Source organism: Bubalus bubalis, chromosome 12, assembly GCF_019923935.1.
Source record: "Bubalus bubalis isolate 160015118507 breed Murrah chromosome 12, NDDB_SH_1, whole genome shotgun sequence".
Taxonomy (NCBI): Eukaryota; Metazoa; Chordata; class Mammalia; order Artiodactyla; family Bovidae; genus Bubalus; species Bubalus bubalis.
The window spans coordinates 85,850,556-85,875,165 of NC_059168.1; the positions used below are offsets into that span (position 1 = coordinate 85,850,556).

General features: G+C 46.6%; 1 long non-coding RNA gene across 1 annotated transcript in view; it reads left to right on the forward strand.

The window, feature by feature from the left end:
* LOC112578119 overlaps positions 1 to 19,477 on the forward strand; it is a 48,863-nt gene extending 29,386 nt beyond the window's left edge. The window contains exons 2-3 of the long non-coding RNA XR_003102387.3: positions 2,515 to 2,628; positions 19,124 to 19,477. This is a non-coding gene — a long non-coding RNA (uncharacterized LOC112578119). The remainder of the gene's footprint in view (positions 1 to 2,514; positions 2,629 to 19,123) is intronic.
* Positions 19,478 to 24,610: the final 5,133 nt, after the last annotated feature.

Here is a 24,610-nt window from a genome sequence, read left to right on the forward strand (position 1 = left end):
TAAGCACAAAACAGGAATAGTAAATTAATTTAGTGAAGTCTTCCCATCCCATAAATTACTGGGAATCAGTCTAGACTAAAGTCTGGACTGCTGATGACTGACGGAATGTTTCAGTGTTTCTTTGAATGGTTTTGGCAAAGCATAGCCCTTAATGGCATTCCTGAATCATACAATGCATGAATTATTAAGGTTTTACTTGTGTAATCTATTAGTTATTTAGACGGTGATACATTGTTCTGGGAAGACTACTGGCTTTAGAATGAATCAGATTTGGAATCAAATTCTAAATTATATTTTTTAAAAAAGAAACTGAAAAGATCAAAAAAAAATTCTAAATTCTACTAGTTACTACCCATGTGCTTTTGGAAGACTTAATTAACTTTCTGAAACATCAGTTTCCTGTTTTGTTTTTTTTAATGGGCATATAGTAATGTCTCCTGATTAAGTTGTTGTGAAATTTAGAGATAATATCTATATAACACCTGGTATATAGCAGTCAGGCTTCCCTGGTGGTAAAGAATCCACCTGCCAATGTGAGATCCAGATTTGATCCCTGGATTGGGAGGATACCTTGGAGAAGGAAATGGCAACCCATTCCAATATTCTTGCCTGGGAAACCCCATGGACAGAGAGGAGCCTGCTGGGCTACAGCCCATGGGGTCGCAAAGAGTCAGAAACGACTTAGCGACTGAACAACAACAACATATAGCGGTCACTCAACTACTGATAACCTTTCTTTCTTCCTTCCTTTTTTTTCTTCTATTAAAGAATAGTTGTTCATTTGACAATATTGTATACTTGTTAAATGGCAATGTCGTGTTCATTTCTGCTGTACAGCAAAGTGAGTAATTCAGTTATATATATATATGTGTGTTATATATATATGTTTTATATATATTTATATTTACCACCAGGGAAGAACTGATGCAAAGAGCTGACTCATTTGAAAAGATCCTGATTCTGGGAAAGATTGAGGGCAGGAGGAGAAGGGGATGACAGAGGATGAGATGGTTGGATGGCATCACTGACTCAATGGACATGAGTTTGGGTAAACTCCGGAAGTTGGTGATGGACAGGGAGGCCTGGCATGCTGAGATTCATGGGGTCGCAAAGAGTCAGATATGACTGAGCGACTGAACTGAACTGATATATATATATAAACAGCAAAGTGATTCATTTATATATACATACAAATAAGTTTTACTGGTGGCTCAGATGGTAAAGAATCTGCCTGCAATGCAAGAGACTTTGGTTTGATCCCTGGGTTGGAAAGATCTGCTGGAAAAGGAAATGGCAACCCATTCCAGTATTCTTGCCTGGAGAATTCCATGGACAGAGGAGCCTGGTGGGCTACAGTCCATGGGTTGCAAGGAATCGGACACAACTGAGTGACTGACATATGTATTCTTTTTTATTTCTTTCCCCATATGGTTTATCACAGGATATTGAATATAGTTCCTTGTGCTATACAACATCCATTGTCTATATATACTAGTTTGCATCTGAGAGCCTTTCTTATTGAACAGAAAGTCCCACTATATTTCAGTTTGTTGTATTTTCACCTCTCTTGTTAGTCCTCTGTTAGGCTACATGCTCGTGAAGGCAAGACTATGCCTTAGAGGGTTCTCCACCAAGATGAGATCAGGATGAGATCAGTTTGCTTGGTTTCCTCAGATGCAATACAGGAGGAATAATGGGGCTTAATGAATTTAGCCAGAAGCTTAACCATCATTACCCAGGTCCAATAGCGAAGTGAACTGCCTAGCTATTTAGTCACAGCGCAATCTCCAAAGCTGGTTAGGGGCACCAACTTTCGCGCTGTCAATCCTGTCCACGGGGGTAGGTTACTACAGTATTTGGTTTGGACTACACAATCCTCCTTGGTGTCCTTGCCTAATTGCATCAGGAGTTAATATTGGACCAAAACCTTCATATAAAATTGTATCTCCCGGGAATTTAGGATTGAGTCCAAGAGAGTTCAGTTAGCATCTTGGTATTAATATCTTGATGTGGTTAAATAGAAATCCCGGAATGGACAACTGGCAATTTGCCATCATGAGACACTTAATTCAGAATGCGCACACATTAACACACATGCAGAAGCACACGTGTACACACATGTCCACACACTGATGCACAGATGCAGAATTCGGGGACACAGTAGTCGTGCCCCTGATCCCTGCCTGGGTCCTGGCTGTGTTTCTGATCTTAGGTTTGGTGTTTGGTTTCGGTTGTTATCATTGCTAAACTAGGTCATCATTTCTGCTTCTCAGAACCCGAGAATCCTAAGCAATCCCTTTTAGCAAGGACAGACTGCTTGGAGGGCAGGGCACGTGTGGTGATACCCTGACGGGTCCAGTTAACCCAGGTCCACTCCTCAGAACTGAATTTAAATTCCCACCTGCTCAGCAAATGGGTCATAAACTTTTTTCATCTCGATCCCCCTCAAGGCAGAAAGACACCAGTTTTTAAGAGCCTCAGCAGTTGACTTCCCTTCGTTATTGTCTTTCCCAGATGCCAGATAAGCTTGCTCCCCTCTGGGGGCAGAAGAGACTTGGAAAGATGATGTGCAGCCACATGCCAGTGCCCAGGCGAGGTCTGCTAGCTGAATTCATCCCTGTGGAGGTGGTAAGTGACGCTGTCCTCCGTGCCGAAGCAGTCCAGTGACAGCCCCCAGAGCCCACGAGGTTGCCCCAGAGAGTGAATTCAGAAGCACCTGAGAGAATCCCAAGGTGTGAAGCCAGGGCCACACGAAAGGTTGTGTAGTTGTGTAGCACGGAGAAGACGAGGCTCCGGGATGGGGGCCCAGGGGTGGGTTCCCAGGAAAGCAGACTCCGTAGAGTGTGCAGATGGGATGTTTGTTGGAAGGTGTCATGGGACCATCCCCTGAGGAGAGGAGAGGTAGGAAGCCGGGCTGGGCAGGGGGAGAAAGTGAGGCCCGACCACCGCCCTGTCAGCCCCACAGGGAACACAGGAGGCAGGGTGGCCTTCACAGTCGTTTCCTGTGGGACTGAGCTGACCCAGCCTTTCTACTTTCCCCCGTTGAGTGTGGCCACCACGGAAAGGGTATGACCTTGGACTAACCAGCTGTGCAGCTGAGGTGAACACAGCACCCCCAGCAGCTGGGGAAGCAACTCCTGCGGTGCAAGGCTCTAGGTAGCACATCAGGCATCTGCCACAGGGACGCCCACTGCAGAGGGCAGACCAGGAGCCAATCAGAGGAAGCGCCTGGAAGCAAGATTCTAGAGCAACATCCTGTGCTGGGGGCTCAACTGCTCATCCTCTGAACCCGTATTTATGAAACACCTGGGAGCTCTGAGCCCATATTTATGAAGCACCTACATGTGCAGACCTGGTCCTCACAGAGCACAGACTAGCAATGCCAACAGAGACACAGCATCTTCCCTTGTGACAGGCACTAGCCAAGAGCCGCATGGGAGCTCAAGGTTTAACTGAACCAAGAAATAAAAATCTAACAAGTAGAACTGTCACTAAGATTGGCTAGGCAGCAATGAAACAGGGAAAAGAAAAAACGGACGCTGACCTGGGAGACAGAGAACCTGGATCCAGGGAAATCCTTGGTGGTCCCGGGGTTAGGACTTGGTGCTTTCAGGGTGGGGCCTGGGTTCGAACTCTGAGCGGGGAATTAGGATCCTGCAAGCTGAGTGGCACGTATTTGAAGCCAGCCTCTGATGGCTGTGTGAGCTTGGTGAAGTCTCTAAGCCTCTCTGAGCTAAATCAGAAAATAGCAATCATAGCACCAGCTTTAGAGGGCTGATGAGACATTAAAAAGCTGACAGATGTGGCTGGCACTACCCATGACAAACAGCCAGGATGCAGAGAAGTTTAGCTGGCTGGGCTTCTTGCTCTGATAACCACTCAGCCATGATGAATATTGTAAAAGTTATTGTTCCAACCAGAAGGGCCATAAACTGTTTTTTATAACCTAATGAAGGCCAGATGCCAGGCAGAGAACCAGAGAACCAATGTTCAGTCCTGAAACCCTTGGAACACCCCAGTCGTTCACTGTCTGATGATTTCCATTACCCATGTTCCAGGGACAGGAAAGATTTATATACGTTATTTGGGGCTCTGGTTCAAGTCTGGCCAAGCTCTATTGGGACTTAGTCATTCTGACACTGGCCAGACAGCATCCCTGTGAACGCGAAATCGGGTAAGCAGCTACTATAAGTAATTCCGACACACACACAGAGAAAGTCTTACAACAGATTTTCACAGATAACCATCTGTAAACCAGCAGAGGCTCAAAAAAAAAAAAAACCCAAAAAACTCTTCTTGAGGATGAGACAGAAGCATCGACAGCCCAGATAATTAGGAGAATTGAAATCATCCCTGCCACCCAAGCGTGCAGAGAGTGGGAGGCAGCAGAATATTTTTATTCCTGATGACCTAAAATACAATGTCATAAACAGAACAGTTGGAAGATCCTAGGACTAACAGCCTTATTTTTCCCTCATTTTTTTCTTGTGGTGAAATTTACATAACATAAAATTTACCATCTTAACTGCTTTTAAGTGTACAGTTCAGTGGTTTTGAATACATGGATAATATTGTGTTATCATCACCACCATCCATCTCCAGAACTCTTTTCATCTTACCAAGCTAAAACTCTACATACATTAAACAACTCTCCATTCTCTCCTTCCCCTCAGCCCCTGGAAAGTACCATTTAACAGCCTTATTTTACAGCTGTTAAAATAAGGAAAACAAGGCCCAGAGAGGGTCAGCGACTTGTCAAAGACACGCAGGCCATCTGTGGCTGCTTGAGGACTCAACCCAAATTCTGGGAGTCCCGGTTCATATTTGTTGGTGGTGGTCAGCTGCCCAGTCATGTCTGATTCTTTGTGACCCCATGGATCGCAGCTTGCCAGGCTTCTCTGTCCTCCACTGTCTCCCAGAGTTTGCTCAGATTCATGTCCATTGAGTTGGTGATACCATCTTACTAGCTCATCCTCTGCCTCCCCCGTCTAGGTTTGTCACAGCTTTCCTTCTAAGTAGCAAGCATCTTTTAATTCTCTTAGTTCATATTGTGCGCATGTGTGCTATGTTGCTTCAGTCATGTCCATCCGACTCTTTGTGTCCCTATAGACTATGGCTTTGTGTCCCTATAGACCAGGCTCCTCTGTCCATGAGATTCTCCAGGCAAGAATACTGGAGTGGGTTGCCATGCCTTCAGATTTTCCAGACCCAGGGATTGAAACTGCATCTCTTGGGTCTCCTGCATTGGCATTAGTATTGGCAGGCAGGTTCTTTACCACTAGTGCTACCTGGGAAGCCCCTTAGTTCATATTACTGCTCTGTATTTGGTGCAGCGGGAGGTACAGGGTGTGCTTGGCAGTTCTTTCCAGCAGTGCCAATCCTGAAAGCACCCCCATACCCTAACTACCATCCTATGTTATTTCTAGCTTTGTAAGCAGGAAAGAGAGGGTGCTAAATCACTTCAGTCATGTCTGACTCCTTGCGACCCCAGTCCATGGGATTCTCCAGGCAAGAATACTGGAGTGGGTTGCCATGCCTTCCTCCAGGGGATCTTTCTGACCCAAGGATCAAACCCTTGTGTCTCCTGCATTGGCAGGTGGGTTCTTTACCACTAGTGCCACCTGGGAAGCCCCAGGGAAGAGAGATGGGGATTAAAAATCAACAGCAAGAACCAGAATGGAAGCTGCCTTAGTTTCTTACAGCTGCTATGACAAAGTAACACATACTGATGGATTTAGACAACAGAAATGTATTGGCTCACAGTTCCGGAGGCTGGAAGTCTAAAATCATTGTATTTGCCAGGCTGTTTCCTTTTCAGAGCTGTGAGGGAACATCTATTCCAGCTATTTGAGCTCCGTCCTCAGTTTACAGGCAGCAATCTTCATCTCCGTCTGGCAGCCACCTTGTGAGTCTGCTCCCCAATTTCCCCTTTTCATAAGGACACCGGGCAATTTGGGTTAAGGGCCACTCAACACCAGTATGACCTCATCCTAGTTAATTACAACGGCAATGACCCTGTTTCCAAATTCACATTCTGAGATGCTAGGGTGCTAAGACTTCAGCACATGAATTGTGGGGGGGGGCACATAATTCACTCATAGTAGAGGCCCTCTCCTTTATGAGCTGATCTAGAGAGACCAATAGACCCACAAGCTGATGAACTCAGACATAGACTCTCATATATTTGGCAACAGAAATCATGATATCGTGAATCAACAAGAAAAGCATGGTCTAGTCAATAAATAACCTGAGTAACTAAGCAATTTCACTCCTAGGCATGCACACAAATCTAGTTAGTAAATGTGACACAGAGTTTTATATGAATGTATTCATTGCAGCATTGTTTATAGTGCCCCAAAAATCTATCCCCAGGAGAATGAGTATGTGGGTGGTTGTAATGAGCTGATTCGTGCCCCTCAAAGTTCATGTGTTAACATCTTCACCCAGCACCCCAGAATGTGCCTGTATTTGGAGATAGTCCGTAAAGAAGTAATTAATTTAAAATGAGATCATGAGAGTGGCCGGAGAAGACAATGGCACCCCACTCCAGTACTCTTGCCTGGAAAATCCCATGGACGGAGGAGCCTGGTGGGCTGCAGTCCGTGGGGTCGCTAAGAGTCGGACACGACTGAGCGACTTCACTTTCACTTTTCACTTTCCTGCATCGGAGAAGGAAATGGCAACCCACTCCAGTGTTCTTGCCTGGAGAATCCCAGGGATGGGGGAGCCTGGTGGGCTGCCGTCTATGTGGTCACACAGAGTCGGACACGACTGTAGCAACTTAGCAGCAGCAGCAGCATGAGAGTGGCCCTAGTCCAGTGTGACTGGTGTCCTTATAAGAAGGGAAAGTTTGGACCAATAAAGGGACACCAGGCATGTGCATAAGCAGAAAAAAAGAGGATACAGGGAGGGGACAGCCATCCACAAACCAAGGAGAGGAGCCTCGGAAGAAACTGACCCTGTCAACATCTTGACCTTGGACTCAGCCTCCAGAACTGTGAGAGAAAAAGTGTCTGTGGTCTAAGCTGCCCAGTCTGCAGTGCTTTGTTATGGAAGCCTCAGCAAACTAATACAGTGGTATAAGTATTAAAACATGACTGGTAGTGATAAACACCAAATTCAAGATGGTGATTACCCCTGTGAGAAAGGAAGTAGGATGTGAGAGGGAGGGGTACTCAGGAAGCCTGGACTATCTCTAACCATTTTACAAACTGAATAATTCATTTACAGTGTTGTGTTAGCTTCAGGTTCATATTTATGTATAATATTAATATGTTACTATATTAACATGTTTATCTTTTGTATTCTTTTCCATTATGGGTTAATACAATATACTGACTATAGTTCCCTGTGGTATACAACAGGTCCTTGCTGTTTATCTATTTTACATATAGTCGTGTGTATCAGTTAATCCCAAACTTCTAGTTTATTCCCTCCCCCCAATCCCTTTCGGTAACCATAAGTTTATTTTCTATGTCCATGGGCCTATTTCTGTTTTGTAAATAAGGGCATTTGTGTCATTTTTAAGATTCTACACTCAAGTTATATCATATGATGTTCGTCTTTCTTTGTCTGATTTCCTTCACTTGGTATGACAACCCCTAGGTCCATCTATGTTGCTGCAGATGGCACTTTTTCATTGTTTTTTATGGCTGAGTAATACTCCATTGCATATATATCTTTATCCACTCATCTGTTGATGGACATCTAGGTTGTTCCCATGTCCTGACTATTGTAAATAGTGCTGCTATGAACATTGGGATGCATGTATCTGTTAGAATTAGAGTTTTCTCTGGATAAATGCCCAGAAGTGGAATTGCAGGATTATTTGGTAGTTCTATGTTTACCTTGTGAGGAACCTCCATACTGTTCTCACCATAGTGGCTACACCAGTTCATATTCCCACCAACAGTGTTGAAGGATTCCTTTTTCTCCTATCTCCAGCACTTATTATTTGTAGACTTTTTAAAGATGGCCATTCTGATTGGTGTGAGGTGACTGCAATATTTTATTCTTTAAGCTGCATGGTGGGTGCCTGGATGTTGTTATAGCATTCTAATTTAATTTATTTAATTTAGTGTTATATTATTTTAATTTAAATCCACAAGAATAGCAAGTGTGACAGATGGCTGAGTACTCCCTCATTTCAGAGCAGCTTAGCACACAGAGGACTCAGTGTGTGGCCCCAGGGGAGCCTCTTCTCTCTGACCTCAGTTTCTCTACCTGTAAAATTAGAAGAATGAATTAATACAGTGCTTTTCAAAGTGTGTTCCACAAGATACTAATTCCATGAGGTTTTAAATATATATTCTATATCACCTAAGGGTTACCTGGTCAAATAATTTTAGGAAGGGTTACCAAAGTGTCTACCTACTCCAGTATTCTTGCCTGGAGAATTCCTGGACAGAGAACCCTGGTGGGCTACAGTCCATGGGGTCACAAAGAATCGGACATGACTGAGTAACGTTTTTCAACCAAATGTATAATCACATTATTTTATTGCAGAAATTTCAATGCTTTTTAATCATGAATAGCCAATATGCGCTATGCATACCACAAAGTACCACACTCTTTTCAAAGACTAATGATCAACTGCTTTTCTGTTCATTCACCCAAGAACAGATGTCCCCAGTGGGTTCTGAAGGAACATCAGTCATTTTTTTCATGAGTTATTTTGTGTAAATAAACACATTTGAGAAGTTTAAATGATACAATGACAGACCCATAGCTGTCTTGTGCATAACAGACCCTGTTGAGTATGGTCTGGGGCCTCCTTATATACAAAAGAGACTTTCCTGAAAATATGTTTGCTGAGTAGAAAAATATTTATTTTTAAAACACTAAGCTAAAAAATGAATCAAATGCAAACTAAACCATCTCAAATTAACCGTGAGTTTAACTGTACATTTAAAAAAAGTGCATCAATGTTTTTTTTTTTTAATTTTTACTGTGTTACACACACATAAAAGGGCACAAGATAAATGTATGGCTTAGGCAATATCCATCACTCGGGTCAAGAATGGGACGTGGCCAGAACCTTGATGGGTCCTTGCAGTAGAGCCACGCTGAGGGCTCTGCTGTGGTTCTGGAATGTACAGACAAGGCAACGTTTTCATCTGGTTCTTCCTGTACTTCTAAGACCACAGGTACATCAAAGGCAGAAGTACCTTCCTTGAATTATGATGCTCCCTGTGACCTCTGCCTTCTTGGAAATGGCCTGTGAGCATCATCTGTTTGAACAGCATCCATGAGTCTTGTGTGACCATGGTGGAAGCCATGGTCCATTCCAAAGCCCAGTGTCTCTTTCACAGGGACACTCAGAGGAAGTTTTAGCAGGAGCTTCATTCCAGGAAAACATTGGGCTCTTGCAAATCAATTTGTATGCATTCTTTTGTCAGAAAAAGAAAACTGTGTAACTCATAACATCCTCCCTTCATTTTAGCTGCCAGAAAATTTAGGCCCAAACTCCAGACCTCCTTATAGTAATCAGCTTTTTTATTATTGTCGTTTAGTTGCTAAGTCTTGTCCGACGCCTTGTGACCCCATGGACTGTAGCCCGCCAGACTCCTCTGCCTGGGGGATTTCCCAGGCAAGAATACTGAAGTAGGTTGCCATTTCCTCCTTCAAGGGATCTTCTTGACCCAGGGATGGAACCCACATCACCTGCATTGGCAGGCAGATTGTTTCCCGCTGAGCCACCAGAGAAGCCCCCATCAGCGTTTAGGACTGCTGGTGTTAGGATTGTTGGTGTCAGCGCCAGGAGACTGCTTAGAGAGCATGTGGTATCATGCACACAAATGGGGAGGTCAAGGTCCCCACAATGTCACTGAGCTTCTCTCAGATGACCAGTCCCCCTGTTCCCCTGATAGAGTTTATTCCTAAGTGTGTCACTTTGCATCATTAATCCTGGGAAGCGCCTTTGAATCTGACCGGAAGTGCAGAGCTTGCGGTTGTCAGAACTGAACCAAACGAGCACAAAGGTGGTCTTCCCCACCCAAGATATGGCTGAGCTTTAAAGGAATTTAAATTTCATGCCTCCCCTGACAATTTGACAATTTATTTTCTAATCCCTGCTTCCCAACTACTAGTCTTAGGAGCAAGGGTAGGGCATAAATTTTTTTTTCAATCTAAAGCTCAATAAGAACAATAAGGATGATGCAGCGAGTTCTTCAAGAAGCTAAACTCATTCATTTCTTTCTCTTTTTTTGTTTTTAAAATATCTTTTATTTGGCTTCCCTGGTGGCTCAGTGGTAGAGAAGCCACCTGCCAATGCAGGAGGTACAGGTTCAATCCCTGGTCGGGGAAGATCCCACAAGCTGCGGGGAGCTAAGCCCCTGTGCCATAACTATTGAGCCTGTGCTCTAGAGCCCGGGAGCCACAACTGAGCCTTTATGCTGCAACTCCCACAACCCACACACCCTAGAGCCTGTGCTCTGCAACAAGAGAAGCGACTGCAATGAGAAGCCCCTGCTTGCTGCAACAAAAGAAAAGCCTGTGCAGCAACAAAGACCCAGCACAGCCAAAAAAAAATCAAAAATTTAAAAATGCCTTTTATTTTATGAAATGGTGGCCCTGGAAATTGTTTACTTGCTCTTTTAGGGCAAAATGAAATGTTGTTAACCCCACATCAGTTCCCTCCTCCTCCATTTTTTAAAAATAATTTTTTGTGATGTGTAAAATTCACAAGTCTGTGAGCCCTTGTTCTAACAGCCCCTGACCAGCTGGACTGCCCACACGTGTCTGGAGAGGAGCCAAGACCTCAAGGCCCGGTGTGAATGCCTCTTTCCCATTTCACCGCGAGGTCTTCCCACTAAACCCTTCATTGTTACTCTTGCTGCACTGGGTTACTGTCCACTCCTGTGATGCTCGTAGCCTTGGGACACCTCTCGGCCTTCAAGATGGAGTTCCTCCTGCCCAGAATATCCTTTTTCCCTCCGCCTCCCAGGCCCAGCTTCACGAGATCCCTTGGCGCTGTTTAAAAAGCTATAAATGTTTGCAACCCGGTGGAGAGTGAGGTAACCTCACAGCCTTTGGGGAGCTTTCCTCCCATGGAACCTTTCCAGAAGCTCCTGCTGGATGTCCAGCCTCTTTGCCTCCAGCACACGGCATTTTGTGCTTACCTTGTGCACAGCTGTGTCAGGGTCACACATGTCCTGAGAAGATCTGTGTACTCGAGGGCAGGGACCCTGTCTTACTCTTCTGTATATTCCCTGTGGGCCAGGTCAGTCTCTCGGGCACAGTACACACCCATTGCACATTTATGGGACAAAAGGCCGAGTGACTTGATGAGCCCAGCCCTGGAAGGAGGCACAGGGCAGGATGTGGGATGGGTGACCTGCCTCTCTGGCCTTTCTGCCCAGGCTCAGAGAGGAGAGACAGTACAACAGGCACCTGTGGGTGAGAGGGAACCGGCCACAAAAGCAGGCAAGAACCACATCCTTCCCTGCCTGGGTAAGGAGCCTAATAAAAATGGATGATCATTTATAGAAGTCTGATCTGAGCCAAGCACCTTTGATATAGTATCTCATTTGTACCCCATTTCAACCAATTAAAGTTAGAAATCTGGGACTCAGAAAGATAAAATAACTTGTCCAGGGTTGTGCTGTTAATGAGTGGCTTAATTAGGGGGAGTGGAGAAGGAAATGGCAAGCCACTCCAGTATTCTTGCCTGGAAAATCCCATGGATGGAGAAGCCTGGTAGGCTACGGTCCATGGGGTCGCAAAAAGTTGGACACGACTGAGCAACTTCACTTTAATTAAGGGGAGGGGGCTATAGACTGAAGTTTGTGTCACCTCCCGGCCCCCCGCCCCCCGAAAAATGCATATGTTAAAAACCCAGCTCCCAGTGTGCTGGTACTTGGAGGTGTAGCCTTTGGGAGGTGATGACGTCATGAGGGTGGAACTCCCAGGAATGGGATTAGTGCCTAATTCAGAGACCCCAGACAGCTCTCTCACCCTTCTGCAAGGTCAGGACACAGCAAGATGTTAGCTTTCTGGACTTTCTGGGTGGGGCAGTGAATAAGAATCTGCCCACCAATGCAGGGGACACAGGTTCCATCCTTGGTCTGGGAAGATCCCATGTGCCAGGAAGCAACTTAGCCTGCATGCCACAATGACAGAGCCCACATGCTGCAACTGCTAAAGCCCGAGTGCCTAAAGCCTGTGCTCTGCAATAAGAGAAGCCACCACAGTGAGAAGCCCATTCATCACAGTGAAGGGTAGCCCCCAAGTGCCACAGCGAGAGAAAAGCCCTTGCAGCAACGAAGATGCAATGAATAATAAATCGTTGTTATTCAGTTGTTCAGTTGCTTCTGACTCTTTGCAACCCCATGGACCTCAGCATGCCAGGCCTCCCTGTCCCTCACCGTGTCCCAGAGCTTGCTCAAACTCGTGTCCACAAAAAAAGAAAAATAAAAGGTAGGCTTCTTCTAAAAACCAGGAAGCAAATATGCCAGTGCCTTGATCTCAGACTCCTCAGCTTTCAGAACCATAACAAATAAATGTTTGTTGTTTAAATCTCTCAGCCTATGATATTTTTGTTTTTGCAGCCCAGACGCACTAAGACACAGAGACTCAATCTGACTGATGTTAAAAGCTGTTCTCATTCCCCCTTTTGCGGCGGAGGAGCTAGCCTGGGACGGTACAGCACCCACGCCTAGGAAACACAGGCCCCACCCGCCTTCTCCCTCCTCAGAACGCTGACCACTTGGAGGAAGGGACTTTTTATCACAGCAGACAATGTCTCCATGTGCTGCTGTAATAAACACAGTTATTTTGGACACCCCAAGTCTTAGAAAAGTAAAGGGAGGAAGAGAAGCTTAGTTAAGCCTGGGTTTATTTTTGTCAATAGAAGAGTGACAGCCGTAGAAATATTACAGAGAGTTCAGAGATTCTCAGAAAGGGAAATACTTGTGCTTTATCACTCGACCCAGAAACTCCAGCAGAGTGCTAATCTTTGATGGATTCTGTCTGCTTAAAAGGCAAACTAATAGTAAAAGTGTTGTGGGGTGGGGAGCATGTCCACACGTGACACATCAAATGCCCCACCCCTGAGCTGAAGCCCAAGCCTGCAGAAGCCCTTTTTGGGTGGCTTCATACATGGAGCGCGGTTAAAGGAGTCACCCGTATCTGTGGCCCAGCAGCAGAGGAGGGGGACGTACCGTTCTCCAGAAAAGTGGGTAGCCTGGATCTTCATAACCGGAGAGTGAGTTTGGCTTTCAGCAGACCCAGGTTCCTACCTTATGAAGCTTTCTCATCTTCTTAAATATTCCTTTCTTAATAATTCAAAAAGTGAAAAAAGTCACTCAGTCGTGTCTGACTCTTTGCAACCCTATGGACTATAGGCCTTCAGGCTCCCCTGTCCATAGAATTTTCCAGGCAAGAATACTGGAGTGGGTGGCCATTTCCTTCTCTAAGGGATCTTCCGGACCCAGGGATTGAACCTGTGTCTCCTGCACTGCAGGCAGATTCATTGCCTGCTGAGCTATTAGGGAAGTCCCAAAGCATGGGCAATAATCATACATATTAATATTACTAAGTAAATATTACTGAGCATCTACTGGGGAAGCCTGGGGTAGAAGTCAGCCTCGCAGGTCAGAGGGCCCTTTGATGCTCTCCTCTGACATTGGTTTCGGTTGGGTCATGCTAGTCTACCCAGGAGCCCTCCTTTTCATCAAATACCAGGTGGAAAGGGCCCTGCTCCCCACCTCAGTTTCCCGGGTCACTCTTGGAATAGTCTCGCCCCTGTAGGTGCCCTGCAGACTAGCTGGTGGTTTGGCTTTGCCAAGTTAGAGTTCTGCTGTGGTTCACCGTCTAAGCGAGGCCACTCAGGACCTGCCCTGCCCTGCCCTCTTGTCTTTGTCTCTCCAGATAGCAGCTGGGAGGATTTTCCATTAAAAAAAAAATTATTTCGCAGTTCAAATAGATCATATGTTACATAAATTTAAGCCCTAATAGAACATTCTGTTACAAGAAGATAGAAGGATCTTTCAGAGAACCAAAGGGTCTCAAGAGCGACTGGAATCGGAAACAAGGAAGCTGTCGGAACTGTCCTTCAGGTGCAGGAGGTGACCGGGGGACAGTTCCATCATGTGCTCTGTGACAAGTATCTTATCATTTTTGCATTCGGCCTCACAGTTGCCTCAGGCCTGATGTTGTCGGGGCTCCCTTTCAAAGGCCCAGCAGAGGCTGGGCAGCATTTCTGAGTCAAGGTTCAAAACTTAGAATATTCTTCTGGCCCAACTTGGGTCATTGGTCTGTCTCTAATCCAGTTAACTGAAGCTTGTGTGAGGCACGGTTATTCCGTGAGCTTGCTGTGGGGCAGGGTGAGTTCTCAGAGTAAAGGGGTTTTGTTGGCGAGGCTGCTGCTGCTGCTGCTAAGTCACTTCAGTCGTGTCCAACTCTGTGCGACCCCATATTCGGCAGCCCACCAGGCTCCCCCATCCCTGGGATTCTCCAGGCAAGAACACTGGAGTGGGTTGCCATTTCCTTCTCCAATGAATGAAAGTGGAAAGTGAAACTGAAGTCGCTCAGTCGTGTATGACTCCTAGCGACCCCATGGACGCAGGCACCCCCAAAGGCTGTCCAAACAGCCTGTGACATTATACAGAAAGGATACGTTGCACCTAGTGCTCGGTTTTAAAATATGGAATGTAACACCCCCCTCTCTGAATTTTTGTGAGAACATGAGTCTCACACTCTAGGACTCGGTCAAGTCTAAGGGGCTGGTGGAGGCAAGTCGCCATGGCCAGCCTGGAACTGACCCTCCCAGAACCAGCTGTGAGCATCTCAGTGGCCCTGAGCGTGGGGGTGAGGAGTGGGGAGTCCCTCGCAGAAGAGCCCCCGTGAGCCCTTCACACGCTCCTGGCTGGGAGGCAGCACCCAGCCCCGCCAGAGTCAAAGGCGGGTGGTGCCAACCCCACCACGTCCACTCCCTTGGAGAGGCTCCAGGCCATGCCCAGGTCGTCTCTGAAACACTAACCATCAAGCAGTCCCGCACGGAGATGCGCTCCATGCAGAAGCCCAGCCCAGCATAAATAGGCCTCTTTATTCCCCTGCCTTCATGCGAAGAAAAAAAAGCCCAGCAGAACTGGGGAAGAAGGACATTCCAGAAATGCCACAGAGAGACCTCTGTGAGTGCTGCGCTGTGTCTGCGGCAGGAAGCACTTCATGGGAGAGGCCGGAGCTGCGGGAGGAGCCCTCTCCCCCAGTCTCCCAGGGGGACCCCAAGAGCAAGGGCAGGGGGCTCCAGGCCCGTCTGCCTCCCCCCGGGTCACGTTTCCTCTCCTGTGAGACAGTGGAGTTTTGCCATTGCGTGTTGTCCTGAGATTGTAGCGGAGGGGAATGGCTGGGATTATTTTTAAACAAACTCGTTCACGGAGTCCTTATCCAAGTACATCAAGAATAAAGTCCTGCAAAACTGAGTCTCGTTGGTGTAAAAACTAGTGATTCGAGATACAGAATAAACTGAATAAAGTTTGTCTTTATTTATTTTTAAAATTTTAATTATTTTCTTAACACCAAAATCATTTTGTATTGGGGTATAGCAGATTAACAATGTTGTGGCAGTCTCAGGTGAAGGCTTGTCTTTATTTTTACGTAAATGAAAGTGTGAATGGATAAAGTCTGCCTCTAACTCTAGACTTACTACTCAACAGGAAAGGAGAATTTTTTTGGCTCCACGGCTACTGAGGCCTGCCCTGGTGAAACCCAGTTGTAAAAAGGAGATCCCTCCAGGCAGGTCCACCCCTGGCTGGGCGGTTGTCAAGTCCTCCTGGCTGACTGGAAGCTCAAGGTCATGACCTCTTTTGGTTTGAGAAAGTAAAGGCGAAACCTCGGCAAATAAAAATTTTCCAGAATACGGACAAACTAAACACACACATGGCCCTCAGACACTCTCGATCCTAATGAGCTGTATTTCTTCGGCTTGTTTCTCACCTAATAATTGGCGTGTTGATTTGTACCGACTGACATCATTTAGGTGTGAGGTTCAGGCTGGGAACAGCTGCTCCTGGGGCCACTGCTTTGCTTCCTTCCAATCACAGAAAACAGGGTCGGAAGTTCGGGTTTGTTGTTAAGAGGTCGCAGAGGCGGACACACGGTTGTGTGTGCCGGGGTTGCCTATTTCAGGAATGGGATTTCTGAGTCACAGACTGAATTAGACACAGGTGTTCTCAGCGTTGCTGGGGGCCCTGTCCCTTCGGGGTCTGCTGTGTGCGGGTCTTAGGGAGGAAGAGAACTCAAGAGGGTCTGGACTGGGAGGGAGGCACACGGGCACTCTTTAGATGCTGCTGCTGCTGCTGCTAAGTCGCCCAGTCGTGTCCGACTCCCAGCGACCCCATGGACTACAGCCTACCAGGCTCCTCCATCCATGGGATTTTCCAGGCAAGAGTACTGGAGTGGGGTGCCATTGCCTTCTCCTACTCTTTAGATGAGGCCCCCACAAAGCGGCATCTTTGTAAGGAATTAGGTCATTCCTTGGCCAGGTCTGGTTTCACAGCTCAGTCCCAGAAGCTTCTACTCTCCAATATATAAGGTAGCTGACTTATTTCAATGTTGTTGCCAATACAATGTCCTAGTTCACAAATTGCAAGGTCATTATAGAAAAATATTTGCTTCTATTTATTATTCGGATGCGCTGGGTCTCAGTTGTGGTACTCAGAGCAGTATGGAGCGTCTTTAGTTGCAGCATGTGGACATGTGGGATCTTAGTTCCCTGACCAGGGATTGAACCTGGGTCCCTGCATTGGAAGCTTGGAGTCTCAGCCATTAGACCACCAGGGAAGTCCCTGTGTTCATTCTTGAATTACCCTTTGTGTTAGTTCTCTCTTCTATCTCCAGACCCTCAAATTAAGCTTTTAGAGAGCAAGGACAAATTCATCTTCGAAATCCTCAAGCGGCAGGAAGGAGTATGGGTGGCCATCACCAAACCCTCATGGGTTAACCTCCCAGAGGCTGGGACTCCAGTTGCCCCCTAACCCCTACCTGGACACACACGCCCATGGAATGTACGAATACTTCCAAACACCCTTTTACACATCATGGTGTTGACCAGCAGGGTGAGAGACAGGAAGCCAGCAGTAGAAATCCAGAAATGCACAGCTTTCTTGAACTGAAGCATCAAATGTGTCAAGGAGAGGACAGATTGTAGACAGTAGAATTCCAGGAAAGGTGAAAGCCACAGAGACTCTGAATCTGATTCAGCAGGCAGATTCCCCTCAGCGCAAGGCCAGGGGGTGCTGTGGAGTTCTGGGTGCAAATATGGCTGAGGGTGTGGAAGGTTAAATGAGTCTTCTTCATTCGTTAGGTACTGTGATGGCCTGCTATGTGCCTAGCACAGGGCTATGCAATGGAGAATGAGGCACCGTCCAAAGGGCTTTTAAACACAGATGAGTTCATTATTAAAGTCTCTAGGGCTCTAGCAGTCAGTGCAAGGTACACACGCAGGTTAGGTCAAGGAGGGGACAGCTCAAGTGGGGTCGAAGCTGGAGGAGGACTGGCCAGAGGAGGAAGGACATTCCAAACATGGAGAACAGCATGCCAAAGGCTGCAAGACCCAGGGCTTGAACATAGGCCTAGAAGTTTACAAAAGTCCACCATTACAGAGGCTGGCACTGGGGCCCATCTGCCAGATCGAGATGTGGGATCCCTTAAACAGTCTCCTGGGTGGGATGCTGGGCATTTTAGGGAGCAGCCTTCATGGGGTGACAGATATTCTGCACCCAGCCAGGAATGGAGGAGGTGAGTTAGAAATAACCTCACGGATGAGAACAGGGAAACCTGGAGGAAAAGCTTCACCCACAACCGGTCTGAGGACAGACCAGGGACCCTGCCCTGGTTCTGGAAGTTCAGGCTCATGAAGGAGGAAGGTGAGCCTGCAGTAGGCTTGATCCCTTGGCAGAGGGAGGCCCAGACACCATAGGACGGCTGCGGATCAGATTCGGTTTCAAAGGTTAACTGCATTACCGCATGGCTGGCACTGCCTTCAGACCAGGAATGACTGGGATGCAGGAACAGCCTCCAGCAGTGAGGGGAGATCCCCTCCTTCCTCTGGGACATCCCCCTGCCATCCTGAGCCTTCAAACACCACCGTCGAAGAGGCTGATGCCTCCGTGGGGCCGAGCGCAGGGCCTGGCAGTGAACAACACGCAATAGATGTTTGCACTTGAAAGTGAACAAGGGGCAGAGTACAAGGGCACACCCGTCCACCCTGTTCTCTCCTGGAGCCTGCTCTGGGCAGAAACACAGGGGGCCACAGTGGAGGGAGAACCGGACCTGTGGTAGAAGACCCAGGCCTGGGCCACTAGTTATCTGCATGACCCTCAGCATGTCACTTGCCCTCCCAGAGCCTGCTTTGTCTGTGACATAGCATGGTTTGACGTCCCTGGTGGCTCAGACGATAAAGTGTCTGCCTACAATGCGGGAGACCCAGGTTCAATCCTTGGGTCGGGAAGATCTCCTGGAGAAGGCAATGGCAACCCACTCCAGTATTCTTGCCTGGAAAATCTCTACAGTTCATGGGGTCACAAAGAGTTGGACACAACTAAGCAACTTCACTTTCACTTTAGCATGGTTTGGTATCTGCCTGCCTGGCTTAAGTCATATATAATGTCTAGCTGATACATGACAATGCATATACACACTTTGTAACCGTAAAGAGAAGGTGGGCTCTACTGAAGGATTTCCAAATATCCACTGTCTCCAGTTCAGGACCGTAGTCACTGTCATTAGTGGGTGGGAAAGAGCAGGCAGCATTCTTTCCGGGGAGAAGCAGTGCATGCCCTCCCTGCTGGCCGAGGAAGCTGACTCAAGGCACTGAAGAGCATCACAGGGAAGTCACAGCTGTGGGTCCCTAAAGGGTCGTGCTCCCGGCTCTTCCCTACTTGTGCAGGTAACCAGAAACCACATCAAGCTCTAACATCAAGGGTGGGGCTCCCTGGGGTCAAAGTCAGAGAGAAACTCGGAACCCTGGAATGCGAGGACTAGGAGGGACTTTTGGCTCAGATTCAGTCAACATTTGTTCAGTGTCACGGATACACACCCGGCACCAGGCCAGGTGACCTATAGACATTAAATGGTCTCCATGACAACTTGGGATGACACATCATTGTTATCTCCATTTCAGGAGTTCAGCTGAGCTACATGGCTAGTCCAAGTGCTTCTTGCTGCACCTTCTACCCATCTGGATCCTCTCATCACCTAGGTTTCTTCGCAAATGTCAGCTCCTCTGAGATACCTTCCGTGTTTCTTCTCTCCCACAGCACCTGGATCTTATACATCATTATATACCTAATGACTTTGTAATCACATGTTTCTTTGTGTGTTGCTTTTTTTTTTAACATCTGCCTTTCCAGTTAGACTGTAAACACAGGAACCAGAACTTTACTTTGGACACCATGACTGTCATAGAGCTTCAGAGGCATTCATGAAAACACTTGTTGAACAAACTGCCAGAATAAACACAGATATTAACAACTTACACATTGTTTGATTTTAAAAATTCTTTCCTTTGTCATTCTTCACCACTCTTCTTTCTAGATATGAGATGAGAAAAGATATTTTGGGTGGGACTCTTCAATAAGGCTGTAAAAGTTCCCATAATCTTTCTTATATTGAAACCAATGAGCATCTGGCTGCAAAGTAAGGCCAAGGTCTTCCATTCAGTCCCTGGATTCACAACTGTCTCTGCCCATCTCAAATGGGCTTCCCTGGTGGCACAGGGATAAAGAATCTGCCTGCCGATGCAGGAGAAGCAGGTTCAATCCCTGGGTCAGGAAGATCCCCTGGAGAAAGAAATAGTAACCCACTCCAGTGTTCTTGCCTGGGAAATTCCATGGACAGAGAAGCCTCGAAGGCTACAGTCCCCGGGGTTGCAAAGAATTGGACACAGTTGAGTGACTAAACAACAACAAAAACAATATACCCTCTGAATTTACATATCAACATCTCATAATTTACACAGTCCCCAAAGCCTTGTGGGCACTCAAAGAATTCATTGTGACCATGGAGTAAGCCAATTAAACTCGCTCGTGTCCTGTAGGACACGTAGATCATGGCTGTTTCAGCGCTGGCAGAGAAGCTCAATTTGTCTAGACAAATGTCCAACTTGAACAGATTCGGCCAAAGCTCAGACCAGGCTGTCATTAATGTCTTAAACGTGCACTCAGGTTAACTGCACCATTTCCTGGCTGGAAATGCTGTCTTTCCTCTTCTCTTCCAACCCCAGTCCTGGGAATTACTAGAGACAACCAGTAAAGCTCTAACACAAACTGGCACACTAGGAGGCTTAGTACCTGCTGCCTTCCTTCCTTTCTCCATTTACCAAGGGAGGCCTTGGTCCTGGTCCTCTCCACCGAGCCTCCCTGTCCCCAGGTACATCCCATCCTCTGAACTCCCATGTCCCTAACTCCTCCCCCTGCAACTGGCTGGAAACTCACAAACTCTGAACTGAGTCATTTCTCCTCTGAGCATGTGGGTCTCTAAATTCAGAGAGAGTGAGCTTCTTACAAATAGGGATTCAGACTTGTTATCCTAGTCCCCAAAGAACACTGATTTCCGGACTGGCTTTGCAGGGACCAGGTAAGGGCAAGGCCTTAGAGGCTTTTGGAGATGGGAATGGCAACCCACTCCAGTATTCTTGCCATGGACAGAGGAGCCTTGCGGGCTGCAGTCCATGGGGTCGAAAAGAGTCAGACACGACTGAGCAACTTTCAGTTCAGTTCATATGGGGCGTTTTAAAGACTGAGGCAAAGTGGATGCAGAACAGGCTAGGAAAGCGTGTAAATGTGAATCAGTTTTTCCTTCTTCCAGTTCTGAATCGGGTTCTGTGACCCAATCCTTCTAACTCCCAGGCCCCCTTCCAAGGGGACAGCATGGGTCTGTTGGGGAGCGGCAGGAAGTGGGGCTAGATGCATAGAACTTTACGGCTAGAGTTGAATCATGGTGGGAAAATATATACGTATAAACGAAAACTAAATTAGGATGCAGTGAGAGTTGAAGCAGAGAGCAGAATTCTGTCCAAGGGTTTCCTTTCATGAAACTGAAAATGTTTTCAAAACTCAGAAAGTCAGAAGTCAGTCCCTCACTGAAATGTTAGACAAGATAGGATAGGAAGAGCAGAAACGATGACTGAGAGAGACTTGTGAGCCTGAAGCTCATTTTTATGGGTGTGGACTTGGGATCTGGGAGGCTCAGCCCACTTTGATGGCTGGCAATCTGAGGATGCCCACACTAGCCGGCCAGTTTCCCTTGGCTCACTGGTGTCCAGACAAAAAAGGAACAAAGCCATGGACAAACAGAGGTACCTATTTCCTGTTTCATGAAAACTGTACGAGTGCGTTTTCTCTCCCAGAGTCTCTCTCGCAGTCTGTGTCCAGGGCCCAGCCCCTGGCCCTCAGCCAACTTGCAAGATTCCATTTCAGTCTGGAGTTTGAAATTTGTCATGTGTTGACGTTTTTGGCCAAACGGCTTAGAAGCGCTCATGTCCGGAATCCACCGAGTCTGCATTTTGCACAACTGCCCTCTCTTCACAAGGTGCTGCCTCAATTTTCATGGAAAGTAGCTGAACATAGCAAGAAACTTCAAACTAGAAATTACCCGATTTTTCCCTGGGAGCTTCTGCGGGGAGACGGCACGGCCCCGGCTGCAGACACAGGAACTTATTCATTAATCTCACTCCAAGGCTACAAATTGGTTCCTTTTTCACAACAGGGAGCACGTTTTAGTGAGCCCTCTTTTGTCTTTCAAATCAGATATACAAATAAGCTGATAGCAATTTTTAAAAATACAAAACAAGAATCTCCAATTATGAGAACTCCCTGGGCTTCTGAGTTCCTGCCTCACTGAGGAAATGGATTTGAAATGCCAGAGAGGAAACAAGGAGGTCAACTTTCATGTCTATTTTAGTTTTCCAGTGAAGTCCCATTTCCTTTTGACTTTGTATAAACAGAGAGAGGACAGTTGTTAGTTTGGTTATTGCAGATAACCCATGTCTTTAAAGGGAATGTAATTTATCTAAATGGGGATCTAATAAATGACTCAACTTTTCCAAAATACAACTTCTCGGCTAATAATGAGAATAATAGCAGGTATCATTTTATTGAGCAGTAACTACATAACAGACACTTAGCATACATTAGAAATATTGTTGACTGGCTCTGCTATTGCTGTTTCACCCAGACTGAAAATCTACTGCAAAGAAATAAAATCGATTTTGCATCAAGGGGGTGTGTGTGTGTGCGTGTGTGTGTGTGTGTGTGCTGCAGCTGAAACAAAATGAATATCAATAAACATGGGAGCAGATAAATAAAATGTTATTTCCAAATCATGAAAAAATTATGCAGCTATTAAAATGAGACCTTCACCAGATGCCTAGAGTGGATTTCCAGAACATATTGTTGAGTAAGAAAATGATGCATAAAATTGTGTGTAATATGGTCCCCTGGAGTAGGAAATGGCAAATAGTATTCTTGCCTGGGAAATCCCATGGACAGAGGAACCTGGCGGGCTATAGTCCATGGAGTAGCAGAGTCGGACACGACTGAGAAACTAAACAATGATCTCTTTCTACAAATGACCAAAAATCTTTCACACAAGGACTTATATTCACTCAAGTGTACTTGAAAAGTGAAAGGGAAAGTTGCTAAGTTGTGTCCAACTCTTTGCGACCCCATGGACTGTAGCCCGCCAGGCTCCTCTGTCCATGGAATTCTCCAGGCAAGAATACTAGAGTGGGTAGCCATTCCCTTCTCCAGGAGATCTTTCCAACCCAGCGATTGAACCCAGGTCTCCTGCATTACAAGTGGATTCTTTAGTGTTTGAGCCACCAGGGAAGCCCAGTGTACATATCAATATGATTTTATCATTGTATAATCATGAAGAAAAATACAGAGGGCATCTTCCAGGTTGTCAACATAGTTGTGTGTGATGGGCCAATGGCCTGGGTTTGAAGAGGAGCTGTGATTTGAGAAGTGCTGAGCCAAATGGGAAGGACAAGTTAAAACAAAGGAAAAGGAAATAAAGGACTCCACTTTAAGAGAACCCCCCTTTATATTTAATATAATCATGTCTATGTATTTACATAAAATTATTCATGTCAGTTATAAGTAATGAAAATATTAGAAAAATAGAAATATTAACAGTATTGAATTTTTCTGAACAATCTTCTGAAATACTGGAGTAGGTAGCCATTCCTTTCTCCAGGGAATCTTCCCAACCCAGGGATTGAACCCGGGTCTTCCCCATTGGAGGCAGATTCTTTACCATCTGAGCCACCAGGGAAGCCCTCTGAAATACTACTTTTCTCATTGTATAGATGAGAAGATGATGATCTGATTTGCCAAATGCGATCTTATACCAAAGCCTAAAATATTTTCCTGAAAACATGATGCACAGTTACTGTGGAAAAAAAAATTCAAATATGATTCTAAAGTAAAATGAAGATGGTAAACTCACTAAAAGCCAGAGACACTGCTGTTATAATTTAGGGAAATAGCTCTCCAGACATTTCTCTGTGCATATCTACCATTTTAACATATGTCCCCAAATACACCAACATCACTCTCTGTTGAGGTTATGGTGCCAAAGCCCTGAAGGAAATGGACGTTTCCATTGTCAGTCATTCTGGAAAGTGGACCATCCTGGGCAGGAAATAAGGCTGGTCTTGGGCTGAAGGAGGAGGTGACAGGCCCAGGACCTTCTCTGGGAGGCTTGAAGGAAGGGGTCCCTGTGGTGGGACCTGCAGGTAGCCAGCCCCCAGCGATGTGCATGGTGTTGGGTAGGATGTACCATGGTCTCCACCCTCCAGAAGAGTTGTACCCCCCCACCGCCCTGCCCCCCCCACAGCAGTGAAAGAAATTAGGAATGACATTTTGGATGGGAGGAGGATGGCGTCCCCACCCTGAGGTCGGAGAGGATGCTGTCCCTGGGCAGAGCAGGCAGCTGGCATTGGAGTCATTCCCAACATGGCCCCACCAGTCCTTGGTCACGCCTCCTGAGAAGTAATCTTCTGCTAACGTGCATAGAAGGGGCTGATCCGCAAGAGCTGGCACGATGGTCGCCTAGTGGCTGTGGGAGGCCTCTTCCAGAAGTGACATGGGCAGGAGAGTGCCCCCACTCCCTTTGCTCCTGGGGAGACACTGAGATGAAAGAGCAGACCACCACAGAGGCAGTGAGTAGGGTCCAGAAGACGTGCAGCTGGCTGCAGAAGGGACCCTGGTGCTTCCCCTGGCTGCCCAGATGGTCACTGATCTAGAAAGACATGGACCCCCTGTGTTGGCCACTGAGGCGAGACCACCCTGGTGGCCGTATGCAGAAGTCAGTCATTCCCCGAGAAGGGGAGCAGCCTCAAAGGACACAGTCAAGTTTATGCTCTTTGGGAGGTAGCAGCAAGGACATGCCTGCAAGGACTGATTCACTGACTAGGGACAGGTCTTGAGAGATATTTGGATCAGTTATACGTGGAATCTAAAAATGCTGAACTCAGAAACAGAGAATAGAATGGTGGTTACCAGGGGCTGGTGGTGGGATGACCAGGGGAGATGCTGGTCAAAGGATAGAAACTTGGAGTTAGAAGATGAGTAAGTTCTGAGGACCTGAGGCACGTATGGCAATC